This window comes from Lagenorhynchus albirostris, chromosome 13 (assembly GCF_949774975.1).
Source record: "Lagenorhynchus albirostris chromosome 13, mLagAlb1.1, whole genome shotgun sequence".
Classification (NCBI taxonomy): Eukaryota; Metazoa; Chordata; class Mammalia; order Artiodactyla; family Delphinidae; genus Lagenorhynchus; species Lagenorhynchus albirostris.
This window is the reverse complement of record NC_083107.1, coordinates 85,217,452-85,230,821: the sequence shown is the minus strand read 5'-3', so window position 1 is coordinate 85,230,821 and position 13,370 is coordinate 85,217,452.

The window sequence follows — 13,370 nt, the reverse complement described above, 5'->3', positions numbered from 1 at the left end:
TAGTTGTTGGCTTCTGCTAAAGGACAATGAGTTCTTCAAGCACAGAAACAACTTCATTCATTGTTTCACCTCTACAGAATGCTTGGCCCACATGGTAGGCAAAAAGTTTAAGCAAATAAAGCTTTACTTTGACGGATTCTCTTCATTCTCAATTTTTCAGCAAAAACCCAAATTATATGGTATTACTACAAATCCCCCCTACCTGTTCTGTTTCATTTTTGAAGTTTTAATGTGTTTGAGGTTGCATAAATACTGAACAGGTGTATTGGCCTTAGGAATAATAATCACCCTATTTCCCACTTTCTCATTTACTTAATGATTAAAGTCATTTCATTTTCCCATGTGTATTAGTCAGGGTTGTCCAGAGAAACAGAACCATTAGGGCATATATATAGATATGGATATAGATATAGATATAGAGGATGTCGATACAATAAGGTATTGACTCATGCAGTTACGGGGGCTAAGAAGGCCCATGATCTGCCCCCTGCAATTGGATACCCAAGGAAGCTGATGCTGTAGTTCAGGGACCTGAGAGCAGGAGGGCTGATGGTATAGATTTAAGTTCATGTCTGAAGGCCTGAGACACAGGACTACAAGGCAGGAGAACGTGTCTCTCAGCTGAGCAGTCAGGCAGAGAAAGAACTCAAACTTCCTCAGCCCTTTTTGTTCTTTTCAGAGCCTCAAGGGATTGGATGACATCTACCCGCACAGGGAAGTGTGACAACTTTACCCAGTTCACCAATTCAGATGCTCATCTCTTCTGGAAACATCCTCACAGACACACTCAAAAATAATGCTTAAACAGGTATCTGGGCACGCCATGATCCAGTCAAGTTGACACATAAAAATAAATGTCATACCATGAGTAGAAGAGATTTAGAATAAAAGTGTTTCATGCTCGCTCGCACTAACATGTAGATGACTGATGTAAGCTCTTAACTTGATACAAAGGCGAAATAAGAGAGAAACGAAAGGTATAGGAAAGCAAAAGAACCATGTGTAATATAAAGAAAAACACACACAAGAAGAGCTGAGGGCTGCCGAGACAAACATAAATCATTTAATGTTTTTCTTTGAGACAATCTTGGGCATGTTGTTTCAGAAAAGACAAAAATCCTAAAGGAAAAGCAAGATGTGACAGCTGACATACTTTTCCCTCCAATACACCCTTAACAGTTATTTTTTTCTACAACCGCTTTGAACTTTTCATCCTCATTTACAAAAAAAAAAAAAAAAATTACTTGTTTAAATTTCAAGTCTTCAAATATATAATTTACTCTGTGATAATATAATAATAAGAATATGGCACAGACATGATAAAGTGAAAAAAATAAAATGTAAAAGTAGAAAAACTTTTAAAGGAATATCAATACTATCCAATAGAACATTCTGTTATGATGGGAATATCCTTGGCTACATTGTCCAATACAGCAACCTGCAGACACATAAAACTATTGTTCACTTGAAAAATGAATAGTTAAATAGAAGAACTGATTTTTTAATTTTAGTTAATGTACAATTAAATTTAAATAGCCATATGTAGGGAACCCTCTTGCGCTGTTGGTGGGAATGTAAACTGATAGAGCCACTATGGAGAACAATATGGAAGTTCCTTAGGTTCCTTAAAAAAACTAAAACTAGAATTACCATGTGACCCAGCAATCCCACTACTGGACATATACCCAGAGAAAACCATAATTCAAAAAGACACATGCACCCCAGTGTTCATTGCAGCACTATTTACAATAGCCAGGACAGAGAAGCAACCTAAATGTCCATCGACAGATGAATGGATAAAGAAGATGTGGTACATATATACAATGGAATATTGCTCGGCCATAGAAAGGAATGAAATTGGGTCATTTGTAGAGACATGGATGGACCTAGAGACTGTCATACAGAGTGAAGTAAGTCAGAAAGAGAAAAACAAATATCGTATATTAACACATATATGTGGAATCTAGAAAAATGTTACAGATGAACCCGTTTGCAAGGCAGAAATAGACACAGATGTAGAGAGCAAGCGTATGGACACCAAGGGGGTAAAGCGGGGGGGTGGGGGTGGGGGGACTGGTGGTGGTGGGATGAATTGGGAGATTGGGATTGATGTGTATACACTAATATGTATAAAATAGATAACTAATAAGAACCTGCTGTATAAAAAAAATAAAATAAAATTCAAAATAAATAAATAAATAGCCATATGTGGCTTGTTGCTACTGTATCTAGGGGTTACATGATTTGAGAGAAAACAGAAATTTTAGAAGACAAGGTATGCACAGTGATAGCCTCTGAAGCAGGAAGGTGTTAATGAAACAACTTTTTGAAATTAAAAACAAAAAAAAGACTAAGTGTTTTTTATTGAGAAGACACATTGTATCTTCAAGGACCTTGAAACAAACTAAGCTGAAATGTAAGCTAGTAAAGTTACTAGAAACCAAAATTAAGGTTCCTTCAAGTATTCTGGAAAAATAGCAAATCACTTATAAAAGAAAGCTAACATCAAACTGTTTTCTCTGCTACAACTCTAAATACTAAAAGGTAGTGAAGAAATAAGAAAAAAAATAATAATTTAAGGAAATAATATGTTATCCAAGAAATTTTTCTCAGTTATATTCTCATTCAATTAAAAGGTGACAAAATACCTTACACATAAGAACTCAGAGTTATTGCTCCTACCACTAGAGAAAAACTTCAACTAATAACGAGTTAATTAGGAAAAAATAAACTAGTTCTGACTGTTAAATATGTAACTATAGGAATAAGAATAAAACAAATTGTAGAAATTATGGTTATATAACAGAGAGAATATTTTACATTCCTTGACTATGTTAAAGCTGAGAAAAAATTCATCGAATTTTTAAAGACAGTATGAAATAATATTGTGACAGAATTAAAACCATTTGTATCAGCTGCAGCAATAAATATATAGGTATTAAGAAGCTAAGCTAACATTAAAATCAAACAAGCAAAAAACAACTTCAAATTGGATCACTAAGCAAAACTCAACTTTAGTCTGTATTTGTTAAACACTACTAAAGCAATTAATTGTGCATATTTGAAAATATAGAAATTATATAAGGAAAAATCCAAATAAAAAATAAATATTTTTATGTTAATAGCACATGACTTTAAATAAAAAATCATATATAAATCATATGATATGAGTAAATATTTTCTTTATTAAAGTTATAGCACTAACAAATTTAGCATTAATATTCATTCTGTAAAATACAGATGATTAAAAAGGGAAATAGAAGCACAATAGAAAATGGAGACTTTCATTCATTTCTTTTTTTTTTTTTTTTTTTTTTGCGGTACGTGGGCCTCTCACTGCTGTGACCTCTCCCGTTGCGGAGCACAGGCTCCGGACGCACAGGCTCAGCGGCCATGGCTCACGGGTCCAGCTGCTCTGCGGCACGTGGGATCTTCCCCGACCAGGGCACGAACCTGTGTCCACTGCATCAGCAGGTGGACTCTCAACCACTGCACCACCAGGGAAGCCCGATTTCTTTTTTGTCAAACAAAAATAGATAAAAAATATGGAAGGTCTTAATAAAACATAAATCTAACAGATATATCAAAATCTGTAGTATAAAAGAGAAGAGATATTTATATCAAGTAACATAAAACATTCACAAAAATTGACACTAGTACATCACACACACACAGACTCACTCATACTTTTCAAAGAGTTGAAATATATTTTAGCCTTGAATACTCTAATTACCATGCGATAAGGCCAGTAATTGATTACAGAGCCAAAACTCAACAATGTGCTTAACTCTTGATATGGGAAAATAATTCTAAGCTGGAAAGAAAATCCATCTGAATTTGTAAAATACCTGGAATATAACAATATTAAACACCATGTATTTCAATATATCTGGGCCATAGATAAAGCAATGTCCAGTTGAAAATATGTAATCTTAAGGCAAACATCCACAAAAATTATAGGAAAAATAAATCAATTAATTACATTTCCAATTCAAGAAGAAAGATATTAATATTCCTCCCCTCTCATAAAATAAGGGATGCAACAGAAAGAGATTATAAAAACACATGAAAAGATGTTCAACATCACTAATTATCAGAGAAATGCAAATCAAAACTACAATGAGGTTTCACATCACAACGGTCAGAATGTCCATCATTAAAAATTCTACAAACAATAAATGCTGGAGACGGTGTAGAGAAAAGGGAACCCTCCTACTGTTGGTGGGAATGTAAATTGGTGCAACCACTATGGAGAACAGTATGGAGATTCCTTAAAAAAATAAAAATAGAGCTACCATATGATCCAGCAATCCCATTCCTGGGCATATAACAGAGAAAGTCATAATCCAAAAAGATGCATGCACCTCAATGTTCACTGCAGCACTAGTTACAATAGCCAGGACATGGAAGCAACCTAAATGCCCATCAACAGAGGAATGGATAAAGAAGACGTGGTATATTTCTCAGCCATACAAAAGAATGAAACAATGCCTTTTGCAGCAACATGGATGACCTAGAAACTATCATACTAAGTGAAGTAAGTCAGACCGAGAAAGACAAATACCATATGATATCACTCATATGTGGAATCTAATTTTAAACAAATGAACTTATTTACAAAACAGAAACAGATTTACAGATGTTGAAAAACTTATGGTTGTCAAAGGGGAAACTTGGGGGGTGCGGTGGGAGATTTGGGAGCTGATTAGGTTTATCTGAAGTCTTGAGAAGTAGCCCTCTTGATGGGATTAGTGCCTTTACAAGATGAGGAAGACATCAGAGCTCGCTCCCATCATGTGGAGATACAGCAATAAGGCTGCTATCTCTGAACCAGGAAGGTTCCTCATCAGAAATCAAGTTGGCCACCGTCTCTATCTTGGACTTCCAACCTCTAGAACTGTAAGAAATATCTGTTGTTTAAAATGCCAGTCTAAGGTATTTTATTACAGTAGCCAAGTAAACAAAGACATAGTCCTCTCAGATATCAAAACATGCCATAAAATTATGTTAAGTTATACATTATTTTAGTGGCACTTGAGCTGGAAAAATCAATATAAAAGAGTAGAAATTTCAGAAATAAATCCAAACAAATAAAGGGATTTAGTATATGACAAAGATGTCATATCAAATTATTGGGGAAAGATAAATACTTTAAAACATTCTATTTTTTTAACGATATATTATTTAAGAAAGAACATAAACTGTTTTAAATCAGTAAGATAGTAATCTAGGAAAAAATAAAATTAACTGGATTTCTACTCCACAACTTACAACAGAATAAACTACAAAATGATCTAAGATTTAAACACAAAAATTCAAACTATACATCTACTTAGAATAAACCATTGCAGAATTCTTTCATAATACTTAGTACAATGAGACCTTATACATGTGAAACAAAACCCAGAAGTTATAAAAGACTAATTGTTGCATAAAACTTAAACTTTCTAAATGGAAAAATATAAGCAAAATTTTAAAATACAGGAAAATAATGAAAAGAATAGTACAATAAAAGATTAATGTCCCTAATACATACAGAACTTCTAAGAAAAATGCCAACAAATCAATAGAAATATGGCAAAAAAAAATTACCAGATAGCTCAAAAGAAAGGAAAAAAACAAATTGATTTAAACATATAAAGGGATGTTTCAATTATCATATTAAAAGAAATCCAATTAAAATGACTCAAATGTCAAGTTCATCTCCTAGATTGGCAAAGAACACAAATTGAATGCAGTGCATTTCCTAGGGTGCGGGGAAATGCTGCAGTCTCACAGTTGCTCAGTGGGAAGGCAGTTGGCCTAACATTTATAGGGAGTGATTTGATGATTTCTATAATATTAAAATATAATTTATCTGAGCAGCTCCTCTTTTGGAAATTTATTCCTCTGCATGTATATAAAATGACACATGTGAGAGGTTATTTGCTACATCATTTTTCTAATAGCAAAATATTGTAAATAAGTTAAATACCAACAATATGTACTTGTAAAATAGATTATGGTAAATCTACAAAATGGAAAAATATGAAGCCATCAAAAAGGACCAAAGAAACTATTTCTGTTTTCATTTGAATGAACTCCAAGGTCTATTACTAAGTGAACTAAGCATAGCCCCAAATAATATGTCTATTATTCTATTGTTTGTATAAAACTGGGCAAAATATATGTGTTTGTTTGTCCATATATACATATCATAGCTCAAGGGACACACAGGACTTGGTGAAGTAGGTGTTTTGCAAGAAGGGGCACTGGGTGACTGCAAAGGGATAGGGAGCAGAGACAGAAAATCTTAATTACTGACAATTTTGTATTTTTGGAATTTTAAACCACGTAAACCTGTAATGCACTTTATAAATAAATACATAGGTTAATTAACATTACAAGGTTGAAAAGGATGCATTGGACATTTATGCTTGTAAAACTAAGTTTTCACCCCTAAAATAAGTCAACCCTTCCATCTATGTAGCCAATAACAATAGCAAAGAAATAACAATTTTCAAGTATAAATTCGAGTCTGTTGCAGAAATCCAGTGCAACAGAAAACATGAACAATTATAAAGCAGAAAAGCCTGGGTTTAGTTTCAGTCCCACTACTGATTACCATACTATTTGATCTTTCACAAATGGTTTAGTCTTCCTTCAGGATAGTCCAGCGGTTCTGAGTTCAGAGTTCTGAGTTCAAATCCAGCGCTGCCACTTGCCAGCTGTTTACCGAGCCATTTCCTCATCAGGAAGTTGGACTGGATGTGATAAAAATAGTACCTGGTACATGGTTCTGTTATGATAAATAGGGGAGCTAACCACATCATCCTGTCCTCATCACAGAGTCAGGAATAAAGTTTCTCTTAATTTGCCCTCTCTCCCCTCAGCTTCACATGATGAGTCGGGGTAGGATCTCACCTGTCTCATCAGGTGTCCTCCAACCTGAACCCTCTCCAGGCTCCAAAAACAGTCCCCTGTTCTTCAGAGGCACTCACACAATTGTGGACCTAAAATGAAATTAAACATTATTGGATTAAAAAAAAAAACATTATTGGATAAAAAACTGTTACAAAGCAGATTACAACAAGGGAGATCTCCAGAAAGCTACAGGCAAATTCTTGATCTGCCAAACAGGAGGCTTCCACAAGACACCTGCCTTCCCACCTCTTTCTATGGAGATGTGTGCTTGTGTTGAATGGCCCTGCCAAATGGCAGAATTCACTCCTCTTGATGAAAATGACATTCTCTATTAGCGACTGTACCGCACACATAGGTGGAGGGCAGGCAGGATTCAGAGTGGCCTAAATGCACACTACAAGGAAACTAAAATTGGAGCAATTTGCTGTAATTTAGAAAGAAGAATGAGTGAATGAATGCATGCTCTGTGGAAAATTATATTTTATTTGAAGGTAAGATTGCACATCTCTAATCAAGGCTTAAAATCTGAATTAGGATAAATTGTGCCGTAATTATTTTCTTAGAAGAGAACAAAGAAGATTTTAAAGCACCTAATATCCCCCCTTTGAAGCTTTCAAAATGAAGATGCTCACTGTGTGGCAAATGCATGGCTTTATTTGCTTCTGTCCCGTAAAGACCTCAAGTTCATTTAGCCAGATTCTGAGCCTTTGACATAAAAAGCACTGTCGAGCATTTAGTTTTCCCGGCACATTTTGTTGCATTTGTTTTTGGTCCTCCTGACTTTCAAGCCTTTAATTAAGAAAAAAATTAGCTTACTGGTGATAATGACTTGCTTGAATCTAAGAGTTCTTCATTATTGTGTATGTTTGAGGCTCACATGCACTCGTGTGTGTGTGTGTGTGTGTGTGTGTGTGTGAGAGAGAGAGAGAGAGAGAGAGAGAGAGAGAGAGAGAGAGAGAGAGAGAGAGAGAGAGAGAGAGAGAGAGTTGGGGCGGAGGTGGAGGTGGGCACAGAAAAACTAAAGATAGTGCAGTTTTCTTGTTTTCTGCTTTGATTTTCAAGATTTTCTTTTGACCATTTTGATCTTTATTCTCAGAAAAATAATTGATTTTTATACCTGTGGATAACTATTCAAATTTCTTCCTCCACTTTAGTAGAAAATATTACTCTTTCCCTGCCCTTTATTCAAAATCTTTCCAAAATTTTATATCCAACCTTGTCAATGTATTGTGCTGTTGCACTCGAGGACTGCAGGCCCGCTTCTATAAAACATATGGTATCAAAGCAATGCCGTCCTGTCTTACAGCTCCTCCCACCGGGCAGGAGCTTAGGTTTTTCTGACTCTCTTGTCTTAAAAGAGTCAGAGGCTGGCATTCACCTCTCACTTTAAAAAAAAAATCAAAGAAAAACTTAATAATTTGTAGCATCCTGTTACAGCAAACAGCCTTCTCTTCTAGTAGAGAGTTCTATCTAATTCTCCCTCATGACCCAATTTCACTCTCTTCTTTTATCCTGTCCTTAGGAAGCAGAAGAACAGTTAGTGTCCATCTCCTTCACACCTGAGGATCACTGAGCACAGAGTGATGGAAGGAGCATGGGCTCCATGAGGTCAGCGTTCAAATCCTGACACCAGTCTATACAAGTTGAGTGGAGTTCAGCATAACCCCCTGACTCAGTTACTACACAGTAGTGGTAATTAGGGCTGACGTTTGCATGAAGCCATGTGCGAAGCAACCTTGCTAACTGTGCATCGGCTCCTGGGATCCTCACAGCCCACTGGGGCATGATTCTGACCCACACGTCACAGATGGAGACGCCAGAAGCCTTGGGAACTTGCTCACAATCTCACTGCTGCCAAGCGGTGGAGTCCAGGTGTTTACATATTACACTGCCCTGAGACCATCATTATAAAATGTTATGCTACCACACATAGCAGGATAAACAAGATCAAGCACAAAGTACCAAGAACATTTATGATGGAGAAAAGTTTGAACCTGTAAAGTTCCCTTTGCCATCCTGTTCTCCAGACTGGGTTAGTACACTGGGCTGGATCCTTAGCCCTTTCACGCTCAGCTCCATGTGGCTGTGTGTACTTCCCAGAGCAGACTGTGCTCTTAGGACTCTTTCCCTCTGCACTGCTGCCCTTCCTCCAGGAATGCTTTTCCCACCTTGGGAACTCTTATTTAGCTCAATATTTAATTTATCTTATTTTCCTTGGGACAACATTCTTAACTAGTTCGCCTAACAATCATCTTTTTTCCTTTTTTATTTTATTTTAATTTAATTTAATTTAATTTGTGTGTTGCTCTCTTCACTGTGCCCACAGGCCATGAGGCATACATATTTACATTCCTCTATCTCCTACTAGACTCTTAACTTCCCAAGTAGCAGGGGTCATGGCTTAATCTGTGATTCTCTAGAAGCTAAAATGTAAACTATAAGAAGGTGTTCAGTGAATGTCTGTGGAATGAGTGAATAAATATCACACACACACACATGCACCAGGATATGTTTAGGGATTTATGGTGAATACTTAATTAATCAAAACTGGGCTGCTGAAATTTCTGGCTGAAAAAGGGCAAATTTCAGGCTTCCCTTGGTTTCACTTTTTTCTCATAGATTCTCATTTCTCTTTTTACCATAGCTTTACTTTCTTACTGGTTACTATTTTATTCATCATAAGGCAAATTACTACCTTAATGGAGATATACTATTTATTGATATTAATATTAAAAAATAATAGTAAACATCTTAAAGGTTATTAACCAAGTGATAACTTGGTTATTACTCCAGTTTCAATATAAACATAAAATAAAAATTGTAAAATATTCCGAAATGATAAATCTAACTTTAGTTTTTCAACTTCCCTTTCCCCAAGTTACAGATGCTGAACTGACACTGGATGGAGCCAGTCAGGTGATCCTCAGGGAGCAGCCCCCCACAAACAAGAAACATCACCTGGCCTCTTCCTTTGTTAATAACACCATTTGCAATGAATGTCTTTCAGGAATGAATTGGGGCCAGATCAGGTGGCCCGTCTCTGCTTTAATACATATTCCAAATCCAAATTTATTCCATGCCTTTTTGTAAGAGTCAGAGTTTAAACTATTACACCAAGTTTATGAGATAATCAAATTTTGATTGTGAAGAATAATATATGTAGGTAAACATATAAACATAACACATGCACAAACAGGTGTGTGTGTGTGCTTCAGCTTCCCAAGAGTTACCCTTTCTTAAATAAAGTTAGTGCTTTAAAACAACAAATTTGAAAAAAAAATTACAAAAATAAAATAAAACAACAACAAATGTGATTTCTCTTACAATATAAAATGTTTACTTATATGATATTTTCATCTCTCTATCGAGAGCTTCATAGGAAACGGACTCATCTCTGTGCCACCAATGGTAGCAGAGAGCTTAGAAATAATGGTCCCAAAGTAAATACTTTTTGAGTTAAAATACTTTAATTTATTTTACTATATAATTACATTTACTTATTTAAATTCAGATACAATAAAGTACTAACTCCAAGAACCAGACATAAACACTGCTAATATTTTGCTATACTTCTTTTCCATCATTTTCTTCTGCCATCTCATTACTCATCACCAGCAAACAATTTTGATTCCTAACTTCTTAAAATGTAATACTTTATGCTTATTCACACCTCTGTATTAGTAAAAATTTCATGTAATACATTTTAATGTTCCAAATAAATAGATCGTGATTTATGGAACCATTTCAAATATTTTACCATGATAAATAAGCCTGTGATGAAGTTATGTTTGTGGTGTCTAATTAAGAGTATAAAAAAAATGAGCTCAAAGGATGCAGCATCAGTAGTCAGGTTTTTTTGTTTGTTTGTTTGTTTGTTTTTTGTGGTAGGCGGGCCTCTCACTGCTGTGGCCTCTCCCGTTGCGGAGCACAGGCTCCGGACACGCAGGCTCAGCGGCCATGGCTCACGGGCCCAGCCGCTCCACGGCATGTGGGATCCTCCCGGACTGGGACACGAACCCGTGTCCCCTGCATCAGCAGGTGGACTCTCAACCACTGAGCCACCAGGGAAGCCCTGGTGGTCAGGTTTGAATGGTGGTTTATTTCGGGGGTGACAAGATTCATGGTGTGATGAGGACTGAGCACAAATAAAGTGGACTCACTGGAGAAGAGGAGCTTGAAGGGACTGGAATGTTGACAGGGTCGTCCCTGTGGCTTAGGAAGCCATCCAGAAATATGGCAGAAAGGGAATGGAGAGTCATACCACTGGAGGTGCTGTGGTCTCCAGCAAGCAAGGGAGAGATGGAGAGAACAGGGGACAGACACAAAAGCACGGAGCACAGGCTTCAAAAAGAGATGGTTTTTGAAGAAGAAAGGAAAAGTTATTGCAAAGTGTAATGGAAGCAAGCAGGAGTTTTATGTCACTTCTAGGCATTAAGGAACATGGGATGCGAGAGAAAAATTAGCCTCCACTTTAGAGAAAACTTCAGGAAAAGCCATAAAAGACTAAACACATACCAGGAGCTCAGTGCAGGAATCCTTTCTCATAGGCCCCCAGAGCCAATTCCAGTTCTATCATATCCGTTACTCAGCACTTATGCCATGAATCTGTCTTCATGTCAACATGCCTCATTCATTAGAGCCCCTGGTTCATTAATTTTTCACTGTTGCCTCTTAAAGATGAAACCACTCCCTAGCTGAGAGTTATGGCTTCCTAAACATTCACCATCTTTCCTGTAGGGCATTTTTTTTCAGACCTTTAGACTCATGAGTTGATCCTATCTTTTTTTGCACAACAATTTCTCCTGACTTTTCCAGACAAGATGATATAAGAGCAAACACAGATCGCATGCTCAAAAGTGGCTTCCATAAAAATACACTTGGTAATTGCAGCTGCACTTTATGAGGCTATGATGAAAAAGACATAAAATGTAGCTGTGAAAAACTATGTTCACAAACCTGAGAAAATTTGACTGTGAATAGCTATTCTGTTAATTACAGTGACAGATTATGACATAAACTACAACACTGGAATTGGAAACATCCTTGGATATTAAAAAAGAAATACACACACAGACACACACAGAGACACACATACAAACACACACATACCACTTGGTGAGAAATATCCCGAGGATGAAGAATCCTTAGACCATCATTAATTTGATTCTATTTGCTTTTCACTGTCAATTGAAATGTTTGTCTGTTTGTAATAATCTTTCCTATCTTGTTTTTCAAAATGAGATTTAATTTTGGCCACCCCAAACTTCACATCCACCCAGAATCTCAGAATGTGACCTCATTTGAAAGTAGGGTCCTTGTGGAGGTAATTAGTTAGGGTGGACCTTAAATGACTGAGAAGGCCATGTAGAGACACAGACACACAGAGGGGAGAAGCCATGTGATGTCAGAAAGTGGAGTGATAAGTCTACAAACCAAGGAGTTAAAAACAAAGCACCAAGGGTTGCCCACAACCACTGGAAGTTAGGAAGAGCCAAGGAATGATTTTTTTTCCTAGAGTCTTTGGTGAAGGCAAGTCCTTCCTGATACCATGACTTCAGACTGCCAGCTTCCAGAACTGTGAGGGAATACATTTCCGTTCTTCTAAGCCACACAGTTTGTGATGGTTTGTTATGGCAGCCCTAGTAACTACAATACAAATAATTTAATGCTTATGAGTTACAAAAAATTATAATTCCCTAGTACAGCGTAAGTATGTTTGATTTTCATGTATTTTGTTTTTAACTCCAAGAAGCCAAGCTAAATCAAAATTTTCATGTGAGAATGCCTCAGTTTATAGACCTAAGAATCATTAGGAATTGCATTTAACACTGGAGAAGTCTCCAGTTTTCCATTTAAACTATCCTTCACAAGGAAAGCAGAGACAGTCTTCTCAAACATAAACCGTAGTTGCTTCCCTTTTCAGATTATGGCCGTTTGCTCTGTCTCAAAATGAGAGTCATACTTTTGGCATTAAAATAAGTCAAGTCAGTGGCCCTGATCTGTCCATTCAGCCTCGTTTGTAACCATGGTGCTCGGCTGTAAGTGCACACATAGATACGTTCACACTCTCTCACACACGCACCTGTAGGCTGCGGCCCTTAGAACCACATGCACTCCGGGAATAGGCTGTTTGTGCACGCGCTCCACACCTCCCTCCAGAGACCACGCAGCCTGGGCCTGCCCTCCTTTCCACAGGGCCACTCCCCTGTGTCCTCAGGATTCAGGTCAACAGTCACTTTTGTAGGAAGCTGTCCCCAACCCATGTGCCCCCTCCCCACTCCCTGTTGGGAGGTCTCTGTGTAAATAAACTCACATCAAAGACACGTCAGAATACCTGCTCAGAGCAGAGGCTGTGAAATCACCTGGGTGATTAAAAGCCAGTTTCATCATTGACTAGCTTAAAAAAAAACAACAACAACAAAACTCTCCAATCAGTTTTTCTATCGGCAAGTGGGAAGTACAGTAAC